The sequence below is a fragment of the Mobula hypostoma genome, chromosome 3 (genome assembly GCF_963921235.1).
Source record: "Mobula hypostoma chromosome 3, sMobHyp1.1, whole genome shotgun sequence".
Taxonomy (NCBI): Eukaryota; Metazoa; Chordata; class Chondrichthyes; order Myliobatiformes; family Myliobatidae; genus Mobula; species Mobula hypostoma.
This window is the reverse complement of record NC_086099.1, coordinates 182,498,877-182,520,066: the sequence shown is the minus strand read 5'-3', so window position 1 is coordinate 182,520,066 and position 21,190 is coordinate 182,498,877. Positions and strand designations below refer to the sequence as shown.

The 21,190-nt window shown below is 39.5% G+C and overlaps 1 protein-coding gene across 1 annotated transcript in view; it reads right to left on the bottom strand.

Moving 5' to 3' along the window:
• Positions 1-21,190, bottom strand: part of plxdc2b (plexin domain containing 2b) — a 498,542-nt gene that overhangs the window by 303,938 nt on the left and 173,414 nt on the right. The gene's annotated exons all lie outside the window — the stretch shown is intronic.

Sequence of the window (21,190 nt, the reverse complement as noted above, 5' to 3'; positions counted from 1 at the left end):
CTCAGTACCTTAGACTATGAAGGTAGCTTTCTTCCTTATACTGTTTGTGTTAATACTTTCAGTGAGCTCTGAGATTGCATCCCAAGATTTCTCTTTACATCAACACCCTCCCAAAGCACATTATGTCACACATCTGGATTAAATTCCATCTGCCATCACTTTGGCTAGCTTTCCACATAAATTATGTGCAACTGCAACATTAGACAACCTCCTTCACTATCTATGACTCCAGCAATTTTTGAGTTGTCTACCAAATTAGTAATCAGACCACCAACATTATCATCAAAGTCATTTGTATCTATATATAAAAACAAGGTTACATCCTTGATCCCAGTGATACATCACTTTTAACAGACTTACAGTAGGAAAAATATCCATTCATCACTACCCTATCACTAAGCCAATTTTGAATCCAGTTTTTCAACACACCCCAAATTCCTTGTGCCTTACCATATTTGATCTCCACTACAAAGGTCCTTCCCTGCTCAGAATTATTTAATATTTATATGCAAGGTCTGATGAACTCAGGTCCCAACTGCCAAAACAGTTAGTCCACTAAAGGATTTCACATGGCTTTTAATGGCACTGGAAATGGGCATTCAAATATTTGCTTGAAAAATTATATCAGCAGGACCTCTCCTCTCTGATTCTTGGCACTGTCAGATATTTGGCTAAAATAGTACACTGCCATTTTATTTGCATTTCAGGGTAAAATCTTGCAAAAGCTGGAAGCTGGCAGCACTGCAGGTGCATTGCGACAAGGAAAAGTTTACTTTCCTGCTTCTTTTTAAAGAGATCCCACCCATGTAGAAGCGCAGTTTGCAAAAATCTTTTGAAGGAAGCAGTGCTTTATTTGTAGAAGATTTGCGCTCAGCTTCCAGTCTTCTTGACTGGAATGACAGAAGCAGTGGTGTTATTAGTATACATGCTGACATCTACTGTACCATCTGGGAAAACAGCTGCTCTTCCTTCGAGCACAAGTCAGACATATTTACAGAATGGTTTGTGGGCAATATCATCCCAGCCATAAGGCGAGAAAGTCAAAGCTAAGGTATATATATTTTAGATAAAGTAAAAAGGAGATCATTATACTTTCCTCAGACCATCAGGAGTTACATATTACCACCTAGTAAAGGCATCCACTACCATTCATGAATATTAATAATTTCAATACCAAGTCCACATTCAAACATTTAAAGGATGATATTTGCAGAAGTTGCCACTTAACAATTTCCATATTGTTCCATCAGTCATTACTAGACTCAGACAACACTTTTACCATAATTATTGAACTAGTATCTCCCCAACATCTGCAAAAATCTGAGTTGTCCGATCAGTTGTGAAGCAAAAGCAGTAGCCTACAAAGATGCCCACAGAAAACTGAGTTGTCTTCCTATCTATTGATCACTGTCTAACGCCACTTCAACTAGATTCCTGTTACCCAACAATAATGATGTCACCAAACCGCCTGGGCAATCAATTACGTTTAAGAATACACCCAGATAACAAATTGAGATGTAAAAACACTATTTCACCCAACCCATTAAAATTTTTTATGGAGTCAAACACCAAAGGAACCGGTCCTTTGGCCCACCAAGTCTGCACTGACCAGTCCATCCCTATCAACATGCATCCTATTTTTCTCATATCCCCATTAACTAGGAGCAAGTTGCAGAAGCCAAATGGTGTACCAATTAGCTTGATGTTAGACATGGGAGGAAATCAAAACAGCTAGAGGAAGACCATGATCACTGAGGGAACATGGAACTCCCAGGAGACAGCACCCAAGCTCACAGCTGAACCCAGGCTTCTGGAACTGCGTGGCACTAAGATGAAGACCTTAAAAAATCATTATCACAGACCTTGAAAAGTATATAAAAACACAATGTGAAGGTAAGAATGAAATACCAGGAGCTTTAAATTCATTAGAAACTGAATATTTCTGAACGAATTACAGAATAATCATCTATTTGTTTTTTGACAGAGTGTGACGTTGTTAAAAGCAGTAATCATGGCCTAGAACACTATTATAAACTTAGCTGTACCTCACTGATCAAGGTATAATATTTTTATGGTGTTTTAGCAGTGAGAATGATTTTCATGTATGGAATCCTCTTGACAAAGGCTGCAACGTTCCATTCTGTGCAGGAGCAGTGAACAACTGACAATAACAATGAGAACTCTATATTTAACTGCACAGATGCATACTCCAAAAGCCATTAGTTCCACTGTATAATGATCGTGAAGTGAGATTCTCACCATTAATATTACTGCAAAATATTGGCCATTATGTACTTTTCCTCTGTACTATGACAGTGTATTAACATAATAATATAGTTTATGTCCTGACTTGACTGCTGGTACATTTATTATCTATCAAAGAAAATAAGAGCAATTTTTTTTTGGTCCAGGTACAGAGGGATTTTGCATATTTCTTGGCAACATAAGCATCAGCTTCACATATAGAAAAGAGGATGAGACTTTAAAGGAGTTGCATGAACATAAATCATTGAAGAGCACGTTGAGAGTTCCTACAAGTTTCTGAGCTTCTATGGAAGCAGAGAACATAAAGCGAGGAACTCATAATGGACTGATCCCTCCCCGGCATCAGGACGTGAAAGTCTTAAAGAAGAAGCAAGCCTTTATTACATGATCTGAGGGATAGGAGTCTTTACTCCACCCTGGAAATTTCTCTCTCCTTCCATTGGGCAGGAGATACAAAAGCCTGAAAGCACATACCACCTTTATCAAGGACAGCTTCTATCCTGCTGTTTTAAGACTATTGAATAGTCCCGTAATGACTCTTGAGCTAACAATCTACCTTATTAAGGCCTTGCATCTTAATGCCTTCCTGCACTTTCTCTATAAGTTTCTCCACTCTCACCTTAAACCTGTGCCCCTTGGCTATAGACATTTTGCCCTGCGGAAAAAAATAACTGGCTATCCTATGAACCTCATAACTTCATGAATCTCTGTACTCTGCATTCTGCAGTATTTAGTCTGCACGCTGTTATTGTCATCTCTTGTACTACCTCAATGCTCTGTTGTAATGAAATTATCTGTATGGTTAGCGTTCAAAACAAAGTTTTTCACTATACTTCAGTTTTTTTTGTGTGCCACACTCTGCCAGAGCCTCGGCGATCACTTTTTCAAGTGGTTGTCCTGGAGGAAAGATTCTGTGAGTGGTTCCCCCATGTCCTTCTCACAGCACAGTTTTTTTGTGTTTCAAGTTGCAAGCTCGACACTCGCACAGATGGAAAGCATGCCCGGGAGCAGCCCGACTGGATAAGAACTCGGGAACCTTCGCTCCGGAGTCTGGCGCTGATGTCACTGTGCCACTAGCCAGCTATGTACTTCAGTACATGTAACAATAATGAACCATTTTTACCAATTTTTAGTGATGTAGATAGACTGAAGAGGTTGTCACAGACACCAGGGGATGAATGATTTCCTCACTGTAAGATTATATTTTTTGTAACTTTGAATGATAGTGCATATGATTTTACTAAAATAGCAAAAGAATATTCTGCATGGAAGTCGGTGACCAGTGGCGTACCTCAGGGATCTATTCTGGGACCCCTACTCTTCATGATTTTTATAAATGACCTGGATGAGGAAGTGGAGGATGGATTAGTAAATTTGCTGATGACACAAAGGTTGTGAGTGTTGTGGATAGTGTGGAGGGCTGTCAGAGGTTACAGTGGGACATTGATAGGATGCAAAACCGGGCTGAGAAATGGCAGATGGAGTTCAACCCAGATTAAGTGTGAGATGGTTCATTTTGGTATGATGGCAGAATATAGTATTAATGGCACGACTCTTAGCAGTGTGGAGGATCAGAGGGATCTTCGGGCCCAAGTCCACAGGACACTCAAAGTTGCTGTGCAGGTTGACTCTGTGGTTAAGAAGTCATACGGTGTATTGGCCCTCATCAAACGAGGGATTGAGTTCAAGAGCCAAGAAGTAATGTTGGAGCTCTATAGGACCCTGGTCAGACCCCACTTGGAGTACTGTACTCAGTTCTGGTCACCTCACTATAGGAAGGATGTGGAAACCAAAGAAAGGGTGCAGAGGAGACTTACAAAGATGTTACCTGGATTGGGGAGCACGCCTTATGAGAATAGGTTGAGTGAATTTGGCCTTTTCTCCTTGGAGCAACGGAGGATGAGAGGTGACCTGATAGAGGAGTACAAGATGACGAGAAGCATTGATTATGTGGATAGTCAGAGGCCTTTTCCCAGGACTGAAATGGCTAGCACAAAGTGCTTGGAAGTAGGTACAGAGGAGGTGTCGGGGTAAGGTTTTTTACGCAGAGAGTGGTGAGTGTGTGGAATGAGCTGCTGGCAACGGTGGTGGAGGCGGATATGATAGGGTCTTTTAAGAGACTCCTGGATAGATACATGGAGCTTAGAAAATAGTGGGTTATGGGTAACACTTGGTAATTTCTAAGGTAAGGACATGTTTGGCACAGCTTTGTGAGCCGAAGGGCCTGTATTGTGCTAACACGAGGAATTCTGCAGATGCTGGAAATTCAAGCAACACACATCAAAGTTGCTGGTGAACGCAGCAGGCCAGGCAGCATCTCTAGGAAGAGGTACAGTCGACGTTTCAGGCCGAGACCCTTCATCAGGACTGTACGTCTTCCTAGAGATGCTGCCTGGCCTGCTGCGTTCACCAGCAACTTTGATGTGTGTTGCCTGTATTGTACTGTAGGTTTTCTGTTTCCATGTTTCTAATATCACTCTTGAATAACCTCTCAGTTTTCCACTGAATAGCTTCAGGACACAAAGAATGCTTGGTCAGCAAACACAGAGGTGTTCATGTGGTACAATTCACATTGTGAAAAGATATATTAATGATGGAAGCATTGAATTATTAAATACCAGATTAGCTTAAAAAATCCCACCAGAAGACTCCTGTTCTCCAGATCACGTTCCGATAAGGCACCAACTTACCACCTTCCACTTCAAATTCACTTTGGTGCCTGCTAATTTGAACATTCTGCACTTTAACACACTAGGTGGCAGTCTCTTCTAGATATGCGGAGCTCTGATTAAAGTTCAAAGTTCAAAATAAATGTATTATCAAAATACATATATGTCATCATATACAATGCTGATATTTATTTTCTTGTGGAAATACTCAATAAATCCGTAATAGGATAATAACCACAACAGAATCAATGAAAAGACCGCACCAACATGGGCGTTCAACCACTGTGTAAAAGACAGTAAACTGGCAAATACATCAGCAATAAGTATTGAGAACATGAGATGAATTGTCCTTGACAGTGTGTTCATAGGTTGTGGGAATATTTTGATGAACTAATTTATCATTAAATCATTAAATAATTGTTGTTTGAAGCGGCCAACACTCTCGACTTTCGCTCTCAACCTGAAGCTTACTCGGAGTAGAATACCCTTTACATTCCATTGGACCTGCCACTGAAGCCTGAGTGGAACCTTACGTAGTTCATGAAAATCATGAACGCCAAATCAAAGTAACAGAACCTATCCTCACCATGACATTGCACACTCCCGTTGCTGCTGCTCCTGCCAGCCCCCCTAACAATAATACAAGAAACTCAAATACATCACCCAATGGCTTGAGGGAAATAAAAACATAAAACCTAAATTTTGAGAGGCAGCCTGAGTAATTTCACCCATCCATTAGGATAGATTGCAAATGCACATTTGCTACTTTCTGATTGATGCCAGGCTTCTCATAAGCAAGGCATTCAGGATGTTTTCAGAGAATCAACTCCTGCATGATGACAGAGGTGGCTCACAGTACATAGCATAAGAATAAATGGTATCATGATAACCAAAGGCCGCACTTCACATTGACTGAGAATTCCCAGAAACAGATGTTCAAATCTCCATGCAGTAAACATCTATATCAAACAAGGAATAATACTGTATATTCATCAATAAATCATAATGTTTTATTTTTGGTCAATAGAAATCTGAGAACATCTAGTTGGTCCCATATTCCTTAATGGAAGAAAACAGAAAGACAAAGTACCTCTGAAATGTATGCTGATTACTAGGTAATGACAAGTTAAATGCAGGCAAAGCTAATAGTGAAGCTAAACCACAGACAACAGTAACAACTGTATTTAACATTTCAGTAATATTTGAGAAATATTGTAAATATATTGCTTGATTAAGCATTCTTGTTTGTTTATTAATTATGGGATATATGTAATCTGTTCTTGATTATTCGTTACAGGTTATTTATAAAAGTATGTGAATGGCATATTCATCTGCCATCATGTCATACGTGCATGTCTCATGAAAAGTAAAAATGGGACTAAGAGATACGTTCCTGACTTTGTGTTTCCTTCCAATTAGTTTTATGTTTTGGAGTTACAAAATGTAACAATGATGATGAGATATTTTTAAAATGAACCCGAAATGGCTACATACCCATTGAAGTGCAGGGAGATGTTAAGAGCTTAAAAAATGAAACAGCGCCTTTTCAGAAGGAAGTGAGAGAAGATGGTCAAGTTTAAAATAAAGGCAGTAAATGGATGAATTTCCAGGTTCATAAACAGTGAGAACCAGCTGACAATAATCATAAATAAAATAAAAGCAGAATTTGCTGGCTTTATCAGTTTAAAAGCATACAGTCTAGTAAGTGCATTGTATTTAAAGGCATATAGTTTCCTTAGAAGTTTAGCAGCTCCAACCAAACCAGAGGAAATTGGTTTTGCTGATATCATGATAGCAATGCAGGAACACCTAGACCAAAGCCATTGTTGACTGCAGGGCACTAGGTTTCATAAGTGGAATTAAAAGGAAGGGTAGTCCATTTAGCATACATGGCTGAATTGAAGAAGCTGGTTAAGTATTGCTAGTTCTGTGATGGAATTAATGATGCACCGAGAGATTGTTTAGTTTGTGGAATCTTACAAGAAAACATTCAAATACAGCACCTAACTGAAGCTTAAGTTACATTTAAAACAGCAGTTGAAATTGCTGTACCAATGGAAATAGCAGACAGATATGCAATTGAGTTGTAGTCAAGAATGAAAGTGGGATTGAACAAAATCCACAACCTCTAACCAGAAACTGGGCTGACCAAACAATTTGTGTTACCAGTGTGACAGGGGCTCACATGCACCAGATCAATGCAGGGTTAAAGGTAAAACTTGCAGAAAATGCAACAAATCACACATATAAACAGAATGTCAGGTAGTCAAAAATAAATGCACTGCACAGGGAAGGAAAAAAGAAGATAAAAAGTTGCAGCTACAAATAAAGCACTAATCTGGACGCTGTTCATGAAAAATCTGATAATGATGTGAGTGACACAGGACTGAATAGCCTTGGGACTTACAGTTTGAAAACTAACAATAGACAATCAATATGGTTTACGCCAGAAGTGAACGGCAAACTAATTAAAATGGAATTGGACACCAGCACATTCAGTCATTCCGCAATTGAGTTTAAATAGCATTTCAAAAGATACTGAAGTCTGCAGATATCCAACTCAGAACTTATACTGGAGAAAAGATAGTACCTGTGCAAATGGCATTTGTAACAGTGAAGTACAACAGCCAACGAGCCACATTGAGTTTGTATGTGGTAAAAACAGGAGAATCAGCATTTTGGGTACATGATTTGCTGAGACAACTATAACATGATTGGAGTCCATCCACTATTTTAATGCAATATCCCAGCAATACAGTCAACTGAAAGCAAATTAAGAAATGTAGAGGATGATGCCACAGCATTGTACAAGGATAGCATTTGAAGACTCAAACATATCAAGAGTAAAATAGTGTTGAATCAAAATGCCACAACCAAATTTTATGAAGTCCATCCGGTTCCTTGTACCATCCATGATAAAGTAGCTGGTGAGCTAGATCGCATGAAGGCTAAAGGAATTACTTCCAAGGACGAGTGGAGACAATGGGTAATGCCAGTGGATCCCAGTAGCCAAGAGAAATGGGGTTGTCAGGATTGTGGTTACTTTAAGGTCACCATCAACCCAGTACTGAGAGTAGATCAATACCCTCCGCCCAGGATAGAGGATATATTTGCCAACCTTTCTGGAGGGAAACACTTCAGCAAACAGGGCTAAGCTGAGGCCTACCCACAGATGGAGATTGGAATAAGAGTCCAAAGTGTTTCTGACTATAAACACTCTCAAAGGGCTTCCTCGCTATAATAGGTTTACGTTTGGAGTAGCATCTGCACCTGCACTCTGGCAGAAAGCCATAGATCATTGCTGCAAGGTTGCCCAGGCACTCGTTGTTACCTGGGCAATATCATTGTTAACAGAGAAGATGACAAGGAACATCTGCAAATCTCAATAGTGTTAATAACATTAGATTATGGGATCAGAGGACAACATAACAAGTGTGAATTTAAACCAAACATCGCTTACTGTGGTCACACCATTGATGCATAAGGATTACACAAGTGTGCTGAGAAAATTCAAACAGTTCTGGATACCCCTAAGGCCAAAAGGCACGTCACAGTTGCAGTTCTTTTTAGGATTTGACAATTATTGTAACAGGTTCCTGCCAAACTTAGCTACTGTTCTCCACCCTTGAACTTATTACTGCAGAGTGAGAAGAAATTGCAATACTTCAAAAAAGGTAAATGAAATAATGACGTCAGACACAGTATGCAAACATTATGAGCCATGTTATCCAGTGAAAGTTGCCTGTGATGCCTTGCCTTATGGTATAGGTGCAGTCATATCACATGTTACAAGCGATGGAAATCTATAACCTATGTATCATATTCCCTTACTGCCCAGAGAAAAATTATGCACAGATTGACAGAAAGACCTTGAGTCTGGTTTGGGGGTCAAACGTCTCAACCAGTACTTGTGTGGGAGAAAGTTCACCCTCATTACTGATCATCAACCACAAATGCCCATTTTCAATACACAGAAGAGTGTTCCACTAACTGCAGCAGCACAAACACAAAGATGTGCTCTGTTTCTTGGAGGATGCAATTACAAGATTGAATGCATGAAAATGACCAATCATGGAAATGCTGAGGGATTCTTTCATTTTTCTGTAGAAAAGGGAATACCTGAAAAAGTACAAAAGAGGATAATCCTTTTGATGTGTTCTCCCTAACGCAAATTTAAAGTTTCTCTATTACTACTGAGATGATCCAAAAGGAAACTAGAGAAAAACACACACCCTCTCAGGTCTACACAGCAACCCCAAAAAGCTGTAATATGCAGCAGAAAATCCAGTTCCCCTGTTTTTACCAGGGCCAAGATGAATTTGCTCTTGACAGAAGTGTGAATTGAGAGCTGTTGTATCGTCCAAGCGGAGAGCTAAAGTATTAGAGGAGCTATATGCTGTTCATCTAGGTGTAGTCAAAATGAAAGCGCTGGCTCAAAGCTTTGTCCAGTGGCCTAGGATAGATCAGCAGATTGAGCAGCTTGCCTTGCACTGTTCAGGATGCTAACACATCCAGAAGGTGCCAAGAACAGCACCCTTCCATCCCTGGGAATGGCCTGCATTGCCTTGGCAAAGGATTCATGCAGATGTTACTGGTCCTTTCATGTGCACAAATTTCTTGGCAGTAGTGGATGTAGCTACAAAATGGCCAGAACGCTTCTATAGCCTCCTACGCTATTGATGTGTTGTAAGGGCTGATGTTCCAGGACACTTAGTCAGTGACAACGGACTACAGTTTGTTGTGGAACAGTTTCAGTCATTCCTGAAAATGAATGAACTAAGACATACTACATCTGCATCATACCACCTAGCTGCAAATGGCTTTGAAGAAAGGTTTGTCTAAAGTCTAAAGAACACACTACACTAAAACTGAATACAGCGTATGTAGTCGCGACGACTACATATATTGAGCTGGAATTTATAGCTAAGAAGAGAAGTATTGTGTATTTATTATTTAAGTAATATTTGGGTAATATTGTAAATTTATTGTTGGATTAAGGATTCCTGTTCCTTTAAATAATTCATTATTGGTTATACAGTATGTAACATTACGTGAATGGTATACATCATAATGCCACCACATCATAACATGTGCATCTCATTAAAAGTGAAAACTATATGAAACACAGATTCCTGGCTCCCAGTTTTCTTCCAATTAGTTTTATGTTTTGGAGTTACAAAGCATACTAACAACCTTCTGCAGGGTGACGAGGTAATTTGTATAAAGCTCCAGTTAATTCATCACACCTACACTTGCTCAAATGAAGCTGCCAAAGGTGACTGCCTTTCTCAAGAATACAGATAATATAATTTCCATCGAAACTTTTCTGTACATCCATCATTTTCACAGGATACTCTCATTAAACATTGAGTGAGTTATATCACCTACTGCATCCGAAATTACCATACATTTAACAGGAAACTAAAATTGCTTCAATATCTGCTGCAATAGATTGCTGCAAAAACAAACAAAATTCTTCAGGAAATCAGTGTGTTGCTATTGATAGTGTTTTGCAGATCCTTTCCTCAAGTTTAAAGATTTGGGAATCAAATTTCCTGTTGACCAAAATAAAATTACTCATTCCAGAAATTCATTCATACGCATCAATAGATATTAATCATGATGATCTAGCGGGTCAGAAATTTCATAACTGAAAAGTGTGATATTTGGCATAATTACCAGAACTTTCACGATGGATGAATTTCTATGTGCACCATTAACTCAGACATTTAAAGCCATTTTTCTTTCAAATGGATTACAGTGTACTTTACTTGTTACAAATGCAGTAGCTGAGTTCTGTTCCCATCTTAATTACTTCTATTACATCATCATTGCCATCATGAGTGGATGCTATGGCAATTATTACCGTTCTAGTGTCTGCTGATGAACTGCACCACAAGGTTACTTGGAGAACTCTTTTCTTTTACCAGCTCAGTCCATAGGGAGAGGAAAAAGAATCTTGATTCTTGCTCTTCTCAAGAAGCTGGGTATCTTTGTAATACTTCTGGTCTCTTTTTTGCAAATGCACTTGCTTATTGGGAAGGTGAATAGCAAACATAGGTTTTAGTTTAAACTGAACATAAACTCGTGGGGCCTGAATGATACAACTTAAACATGAAGACCAGAAAGTCTGCAGATTCTGGAAATCCAAGCAACACATGCAAAATGCTGGAGGAACTCAGCAGGCCAGGCAGCATCTATGGAAAAGAGGAAACAGTCGACGTTTCGGGCCGAGACCCTTCATCAGGACTGGAAAAAAGTCGATGAGAAGTTAGAGCAAGAAGGTGAGGGGACAGGAGGAAGAAGTACAAGGCAGTGGGTGATAAGTGAAACGGGGAAAGGGGGAGGGTGAAGTAAAGAGCTGGGAAGTTAAATGGGGAAAGTGATAAAGGGCTGGAGACAGGAAATCTGATAGGAGAGGGTAGAAGAACATGGAAGAATGGGAAGGGGAGGAGAACCAGAAGGAGATGATGGAAGGTAAAGAGATAAGGTGAGAGAGGGAAGCTGGATGGGAATGGTGATGTGGGAGGCAATTACCAGAAGTTCCAGAAGCTCCTTCAACCTGAGTGTGGCCTCACCACCATGGATCGATAAGTCGGAATGAGAATCAGAAGTAGAAATGAAGTTTACGCTCACTGGGAGATCCCGCTTTCTCTGGCAGCCGGAGCAGAGGTGCTCGGTGAAGCCGTCTCCTAGTCTACATCTGGTCTCTTTGATATAGGAGGCCACACTCGGAGCACCAGATACAATAGACGACCCCAACAGACTCACAGGTGAAGTGTTACCTCAGCTGAAGGTCAGTTTGGGGCCCTGAATGGTAGTGACGGAGGAGATGTAGAGGCAGGTATGGCACTTGTTCCACTTGCAAGGATAAGCACCAATGGGGAAGGATGAATGGACAAGGGAGTTACGTAGGGAGCAATTCCTGTGGAAAATGGAAAGGGGGGGGTGGAGATATGTTAGTTGGTACAATCCCGTTGGAGATGACATTAGTTACAGAGAATTATGTGCTGCTGTGGAGGCTACTGGGGTGGGAGGACAAGAGGAACCCCATCCCTGGTGGGGTGGTGGGAGGATGAGGTGAGGGCAGATGTGCATGAAATGGAAGAGATGCAGGTGAGTGCAGCATTGATGGTGAAGGAAAGCACCTTTCTTTGAAGAATGAAGGCATCTCATTAGTTCTGGAATGAGAAGTCTAGTCCTGAGAGCAGATTTGTTGAGGACAGAGGAACTGAGAGAAGGGGATGGCACTTTTTGTTTCAGAGTTGAACTTACATTTGGTGACAATGGGAATTAAAACTATAGACAAAAATTCAAAACTGCCATAATTAATTGCTTATTAGTGGTCACATCCTTTCAATATAATGATGTCAGAGTATGGTGTAATATGCTATTATATAAAACTGTTAGCTGGCGTGCTCCAGTCCAATACTCAGCGCCGTCCATGGTGGATTCACAATTTCAAACGAGGCAAGTACTGAGTCACAGCAGAGCCATATCTCTTGCATAATAATCAAGGCCAAGAAGATGAAAAACTACAAGCTTCATTTTTCATTATTTGGGGTATTTGAAGAAAAGTTACAGAACACTAGGGAATATTTCTTCTTACAGTATCAAGTGACAAAGACATAACAAAAAGAATAAAAATTACCATGATGATCATGAATGAGCTGGATCAACGTGATTAAGATCTATACTATGCAGACAAAATGAATTCATGCGACGAGCAATTGTACTTTGGGAAAACAGGAAATGTGATTCCTAAATCTAAATCTTAAGGATTGCAAAACGCTATCAATACCGAAACACTAATCCCTTAAAGAATATTGTTTGTTTTTGCAAAAGTTGTCATCTTTTTGATAATAATTTATCTCAGCATTTTAACATTAAAAGTGCAGTTCTGCAGTTTGATCTGAAACTGCAAGGAAATAAGTTCATGTTTTAGCTTTCTTGCGTGATCAAGTACATACTGTCTGCACATGCTAAACATACTCTCTTGGTGTGATCAGTTTTCCAGTGTAAAAGGGCAAGGGATGTTTGGAAATCCTCTCTCCCCTCCATCACTATTTGTTGCAGTGATCTGATGAAATAAATAATATTTCATCATCACTTTTACCTGCTTTCCCACTAAGTACAGGATGAGGGAGGGAATCTGCTCACATAGTTAAGAAATCTTGTACCTAAACACAAGCGAAGATAGTCTGGAAGAGTAGTCTCAAGTCTGCCTCTGGGATTTAGACTGGTATGATACCTATGTAGAGTTATACTGGAATGCCCCCGGTGAGCAAAAGTGGAATAATTGGAACAAAGCAAAGTCATACTGCTCTTTGGTATGGCAACCTTCATACATTTTGTTTCACGCTTAGTTTCTTTATCAAGTTTAAGCTCACTGTCATTTCAAAGGTGTATATGCACACCACCAAACAAACCAACGTTCCTTCAAACCAAGGTGCACAGCACAGTATGCATAACTGACATACAACACAGAAAGTAATATTACCTGAAAAAAATTAACAAATAACATCACAAGTTAAAAAGTAAACAGTGTAACACTACTCGCACTGCATACGTGTTGAGACCTGGGTGATGGCAGGTAGCTCAGTAGCATCATGGCTTGGGTGAAGAAGCTGTTTCCCATTCTCACAGCTCTTGTCCTAATATTACAGCACCTCATGCCTGATAGTAGGGTTCCAAGACACTGTTAGATGGATGGATGGAAGGAATCATTGGCGATGCTGTGCCCTACTCATCAGTACTCCTGACAAACGTCTCCGATAGGAGGAAGAGAGTCCCCAGTGATACTCTCAGCAGTCCTCATAATCCTTTATTGGGTCTTGTGGTCAGATACCTTGCAACTCCCATACCACACAGTGATGCAGCTGGTCAGGACACTCTGAATGGCGCCCTTGTAAAAATTGGTTGGAATGGGAGGAGGCAGGCACAACTTGCACAGCATGCTAATGTTATGTAACTTTTCTGTGATTTTTGGAATGATGTACACAGTCTCACTCATCTTACCGGATAAATGTTGGCAGAAGTGGTACCCCCTCTATTTCTTTACAATATGCAGCAAGCAGAGCTTGCTTAAGCAATACCCCAAAGCTGAAAACTCACCCATTTATTGTTCAATCCTTAATCATTCTTAGAACTATTCATTTTTACCAAATTCACTAATTAACCTCTGACCTAAATAAAAACTCATTTAAGAGACTATTTAACATCACATTCATTCAACACTGTTGATTTTAATTTAAAAGACACTTTGACTGGCAAACTTCACTTATTTCCACTATCTCATTTTGGAGGGTGGGGTGAGCAGGAGGACAAGATCCTTAAAACGCTAAACATGCAAAATTGTCCACGTGTTTTTTTGCCAACGAACATCGCTTTTTACTTACTTCCATGTTCCCACTGTAATTTGCAAGGACAGGAAGATGCAGTTACCGGTGAGATCCATATGGGTTATTAACAGATTGGTCTGTTCCCAATCTGTCAGCATGTATATACCAGGTTCACTTAGATAACACCATGCTATGAATTGTGCATTGAATTTCCATGTCAACAAATTTTGACTTAAACTTAAATATCAGTCTGCAACATGCAGCCGATGAGATGTTTAACCGAGACAGTAATTAAATAAGGCAAAAAGAAAACTCCTCTAAATTACAAAGGCCATTCCACCTCCTTCTTGATTGACATTCTTATCGCTACTAATGAATTGTCATTTATATAATTGGTTTTTGTAGAATCTACACGAAGTTACTTGTTATGTTGATGTACAAAACAATGCACTTCAAAGTAATTGCTTTACTTCAGATATTTTCAACAGATGCAATAAGATGCTCAATCCATTATTAAAAAGAATAATTGTAACAGTTGAAAGCTTCTTATCTTTGTCCATTCACTTAGAATCATCTTGTACACTGTACACTTAGAAATCGGAGTTCAGGAAATTACATATCCTATCAATTCTAATATAAAGCATTAAATTCTTGGCAGTAATAACTTCTCCCCCAAAGGATCTTACAGGGTTTAAGTCAGGGAAAAATAGTGTTGAGGCAATTCTGGAAATATGACAAACACATATTTTTTAAGCTATAGGCGGTTTTTCCAACTGTTATGGAAATAGCAACATGACAACTGGAGTTCAAGCGTAGTCCTTGAGCATTATGTGAGGTGTCAAATTATCAGTTCATCCTCTCCCTCAATGGTGTCTGGACTCAATAATGACTTAGGTATCCTTGTTGGCTGCAAAGTAGGTTAGGACATTAGCTGTAACACCATACTGTATTGATTGACTTTCAAAAACATTATAAAGAATGGCAGAGGTCCAGGATAATAATTCTTTCTCCTTAATGTAATATCTATTGGCGTGGCCCAGCAAGTCTCAAGTTCCCACCTTAGGTCATATTCTGTGCAAATTCCTTATCAGAGCCAAGGTTTTGAAAAGGCAGAAAGCAAAGACAATAACTGGACTTGCATTGATAGACAAAGGAACAATGCCTGCCATTCATTGTTCTGAGAGCTGCCTTTAACATTATCTGTGATCTTTTGGGAGTAAGTGAATTCTTCAGGCAGCTGATCTGAAACAGCACTCTCTCAAGGAAATGGTAACATCTGTCAGTTGGCATATCAACAGTCAGAATGAAGAATCTATGTAGTCATGCAGAATCAGAATAAAGATGTAGAAACCAGGAACAATAAAACAGATTTAAATCACGTATGGAAAAGAAGTGAACATTAATGAAATACTGATGGAATGAGATTCTGCCACTTGTAAAATATTTTCAAAGCCAGAGAGATTTTTTGGCAGCAGCTATGACTAATATCGTTATAAATTGTTACATTTTAGGAAGACCAGTCAATAGGACCTTCACAGTGAACCACTGGGCCCTGGGGAGTAGTGCAAAATAAAGTGACTTAGCGGAACAACACGCTCACCTGAAAGCAGCATCGCTGATAGTTTTGGCAAGCTGGCTTTCATCAATCATAATCACAGAGTACAAAAGTTAGGATTTTATGTTGCAGTTGTACAAGATGTTGGTGGGGATGTACTTGGAATATTGCACTGAGGTTTGGTCACTCTGCTGGAGAAAAGACGCCATTAAGCAAGAAAGAGTGCAGAAAAGATTTACAAGGATACTGCCAGGACTTGGAGGATGTTAAGCAGGCTAGGATGGTATATATTGGAGCATAGGAGAATGAGGGGTGATCTGATATTGGAGCATAGCTGGAGTGAATAAACACAGACTTTTTCCCAGGGGTCAGGAATCAAGAACTAGGTTTAAGATGAGAGGGGAGAGGGTTAATAGGAAACTGAGGGGCAACCTTTTCACTTAGAGAGTTGTCTGTATTTGGAATGAGCTGCCAGAGGAAGTAGGTGAGGCAGGGAAATTAACAACATTTAAAAGACACTTGGACAGGCAAGTGAATAGGACAGGTTGCGAGTGATATGAGCCAAATGTAGGCAAATGGGGCAACCTTGTTTGAGCATCTTGATCAGGATGGGCAAATTAGGCCAAAGAGCCTATTTCTGTGCTGTACAACTCTTAGACTGAAATTCCACCATAAAAAATAGAAAATGTTAGAAACACAGTTCTATTCTGATTAAATAACTTCCATCTTTTTGTTTCTATTTCTACAAATGCCTCACCATCTGCATATCTCTAGCATTGTTTGTTTATACTTCAAATTTCCAGCAACTCCAGCTGTTGACTTTCATAATTTCCCTAACTTTAAGCTATTCTGTGTGTTTACTGGGTGTAGTGTGTTTAACAAATTTGACTACTTACACAACAGCAATATCAAGTTTCATAAAGAGTTACTGGTGCAAGGCAATATTCGGAAGAGAATGGCAACGAAGTCAGGATTTCCACAATTAATTATTCAGTTCATTGAACCTGGCACCACAGATGGACAGCCCATTGAATAAAGGGTATAGAATGCTGGCCTTCAGCAGTCAGGGTATAAAGTATAGGAGTCAGACTTTATATTGTTGTTGGATAAGTCACTGGTGAGACTGAACTTGGAGTATGGTGTACTGCTCTGGTTACCCTTTTATAGGAAAGATGAGGTTCAACTGGAAAGACTGCGGAACAGACTTACAAGAACGTTGCCAGGACTAGAAGGTCTGAGTTACAGGGAGATGTTGTTCAGGTTAGCACTTTATTCCTCAAAACAAAGGAGAATGAAGGGTAACCTTACATAAGTAAGACAGGAGTAGAAAAGGCATTTGGTAACAATTCCTTTCCCCGTGGCAAGGGCATCCAAAACTAGACAGCATAGGTTTTGGATGCAAAGGGAGTGTTTTAAAAGAATCCTGAGGGTTAGGTTTTTCCACAGTGATGGGTATATGGAACAAGCTGCCAGAAGAACGTTGAGGCAGATACAATAGAAGAAATTAAATAGGGTATGTTCACGCAAGGGGAACCAACCTTGGATATTCTCTCTTCTTCCTGTCTCCAAATGGGTAGAAGATACAAAGGCCTGGAAACATGTACTACAGGCCCAAGAAAAGCTTGTTCCTTGCTGTTATAAAATTGTTGAATAGTTTCCCAGTATGATAAGGTGGACACTCGATCTCACCGTCTACCTCGTTCTAATCTTGCATCTTATTGTTTACCTGCATTGTATTTTCTCTGTAGCTATTACACTTTATTCCGTATTGATCTTGTTTTACCTTGTTCTACCACAATGAACCATGCAACAATTTGATCTGTATGAATAGCATGCAGGAGAAGCTTGTCGTTGTACCTTGGTATATGTAACAATACTAATCCAATTCGAATTCCATTTCTTTTTGCACCCTTGCTGTCATTCTAACTCCTGACCTATTACATCCTTTCCTGTCCATTCATCTCCTGCTTTTATACATTCCTTCCTATCAAACCAAACCTTGTCCTTTCAGAAACCCTCCTGTTAAATCAACTCTTGCCATCTCACAGCTATTCTTGACATTATATTAAGGTGTGACTAAGGATTACTGCAGTATTTCTGCAGATTTTATGCACTGCATGCATACATTGATCACAATATAGTTTCCTTTAAGTTGGCAAACAGCTTGGATTTCCAGAATTCTATTGCTTAGTCAGAAGTGATTTTCAAGTGACCCTGAGAATCCACCACCCTATGCTTACCTTTCCCAATATTAGCTTGCTGGCCTTTCTGTCTTGTGCATTGCTCCAATAGAACTTAATCTCAACAACAGCATCTTGTCTTGCAGCAAGACATATTGCACCCTTCCAGTAAAATAAAGAATTTCAGATAACTATCCATTCTAATTTGAATTTCGTATATTTAACAATGGGTTGTTGTCTCTCTTCAGGTAATTTCAGATTTTATTCACCTTCCTCGTGTTTTTATCATTCCCTGGACCTCACCACCCTCCTTCATTCCACACTACCCCAATTCATTTAATCCAGCCTCTCCTGGTCTTCACCATGTGACAGCTGTTGTGTTTTAAAAATTTCAGTAATATTTGAGTAATATTGTAAATGTATTATTTGATTAAGCATTCTTTGTTGTTTATATACAAACGGTAATACATTGCAAATTATATGTAAAAGTATATGAATGGGATGCATAATCATGCCACCACGTGATTCGTAAAATCAAATTTAGACTCATATTCCTAGCTCTCTTGGTTTCCTTTCAATTAGTTTTTCTGTTTTCGGAGTTACAAAACATAACTGTGGCGATGGGCAAGAGAAAGAGTTAAAAAGTCAATTTGGAGTTTCTAAAAGAGAACTAAAAGAGTGTGCTGTTGTTGAAAAATCTGACAATGATGAGAGTGACACAGGACTGAGTAGCCTTGAGAATTACACTGTGTAAACTAACACAAGACAAGTAATATGGTTTACACCAGAATTGAATGTCAAATTAATTAAAATGGAATTGGACACTGGATTGGCTGCTTGTCATTTCAGAAAATTATTTCCAACTGCATTTTAAGGATACTGAATTGAAGCACGCATCTAACCAACTAAGAACTTCTACTGGAGAAAAGATAACTCCTGCAGCAGAAAGACAACAACCAACAAAGCACATTGGGCTTGTAAGTGGTAAAATCAGGAGGGCCAGAATTGTGGAAGTATGATTGGCTGAGACAATTACAACTTGATTGCAGATCCATCCACAAGTTGCAAGTCACATCTTTTGCAATAGAGCTAAATGAAAACAAATTAAGAAAGGTACTGGATGATGCCAAAACAATGTTCAAGGATGGCATTGGAAAACTCAAACATATCAAGGGTAAAAATGCCCCACCTCCCCCTCGTACCACATCCGTTATTTATATACACACATTCTTTCTCTCTCTCTCCTTTTTCTCCCTCTGTCTCTCTCACTATACCCCTTGCCCATCCTCTGGGTTTTCCCCCCTCCCCCTTTTCTTTCTCCCTGGGCATCCTGTCCCACGATCTTCTCATATCCCCTTTGCCAATCAACTGTCCAGCTCTTGGCTCCATCCCTCCCCCTCCTGTCTTCTCTTATCATTTTGGATCTCCCCCTCCCCCTCTCAAATCTCTTACTAGCTCTTCTTTCAGTTAGTCCTGACGAAGGGTCTCAGCCCGAAACGTCGACTGTACCTCTTCCTAGGGATGCTGCCTGGCTTGCTGCGTTCACCAGCAACTTTCATGTGTGTTGCCTGAATTTCCAGCATCTGCAGAATTCCTCGTGTTTGTGTTTTATAAAGCCCATCTGGTTTCTTATTCAATCCATGATAAAGTGGCCAGTGAGTTAGATTGCCTGGAGCCTGGCAGAATTCTTGCAAAGGTTAAGTGGAGCCCATAGGCAATGCAAGTAATCCCAGTAGCAAAGAAAAATGAGTCTGCCAGGATCTGTGGTGATTTTAAGGTCACCATCAACTTAGTACTGACAGTAGATCAATAACCTCTTCCCAGGATAGAGGATATCTTTGCAAACCTTTCTGCAGGGAAACACTTCAGCAAAGTGCACTTAGCTGAGGCCTACCGAGAGATGGAGATGGAAGAAGAGTCCAAAGTATTTCTCGCCAAAAACACTCACAAGGGGATTTATCATTATAATAGGCTTATTTTTGGAGCAGCATCTGCACCTGCACTCTGGCAAAAAGCCATGGACTAGGTGTGCAATGCTTTCCAGGTACTTGGGCTGACATCATTGTTACTTGTAAGAATGACAAGGAACATCTCCAAAACCTCAAGATAGTATGCGCCTCACTTAGAATAAAAACAAAGTTCGACTCATATTACCGGCTCTCTTCCTCTCAATTAAGTTTTTTTAAAATGTTTTTGGAGTTACGAAGCATTGCAACACCTTCCTTTTATTCTCTTCTAGTACCATCACACAAACATTTTTCTTTTAATCTGCATCTTTTTCCAATTCAGATGAAAGGTCATTGAGATCAAGTGTAAATCTGCTTCTCACTCCGCTACCGGATCAGCTAACAATTTCCAGCAATTTCTGTCTTTAGTCCAGACTTCCAGCATCTATCACCCCTCTATGATTTGTTCCTCAGTGACTCTGGAAGAATTTCACGATTCACCTGTCAATCCATTCCCGTACTTGGATCGATTCTCTTGGTTTGCAAAATGTAATGAAAGTAACAAAAAGACTGGAATATTTTTAGATTCCTCCAGTGACTCTGTATTATTGATTACATTATCCTTCACTGTATCATCACATTCTTAAGTATACAATGTTTAAGGTTTCCCTGTTCATCTATAAATAGTAGAAACTACACTTTACAAGACACAAGTCTTATTTAAACCTCTTGGGGGAATTCCAAGTCAGTACATACAGTACTACTGCATATGAACTCTACTTAACTCTATTAATTAATCATGACCCAAAATCCTTAATGTTTCTCTTTAAAGCTAAGGTAAAGCAAACAAGATATTCAAGTTTCACATTCCTCATTATCAGTTATTAATTAACTTTCTTGAGATAACTTTTCCATTAGTTCAAGAACCATTTTTTAGCACATTATTTAATAAATCCTGTTGATATTAACTATATGATCCTTAATCTTATTCCTCAAGATTCAAATGAATTGGGCGAACAAAAATGAATTTAACCAACATAGCACCAACTTTCTTTGTAAGGCACTCGCCCTACTTGTGGGGAATATAAAATTTCAATTGTACTTTAGGTTCTTTTACAGGTCATATTCATTAATTCTTCTTGTTAATTGACTGAGATTTTTGAGGAAGTAACCAAGGTGATTGATGAGGGTAGGGCAATGGAGGATACCTATTTTGACTTTAGTAAGGCACTTG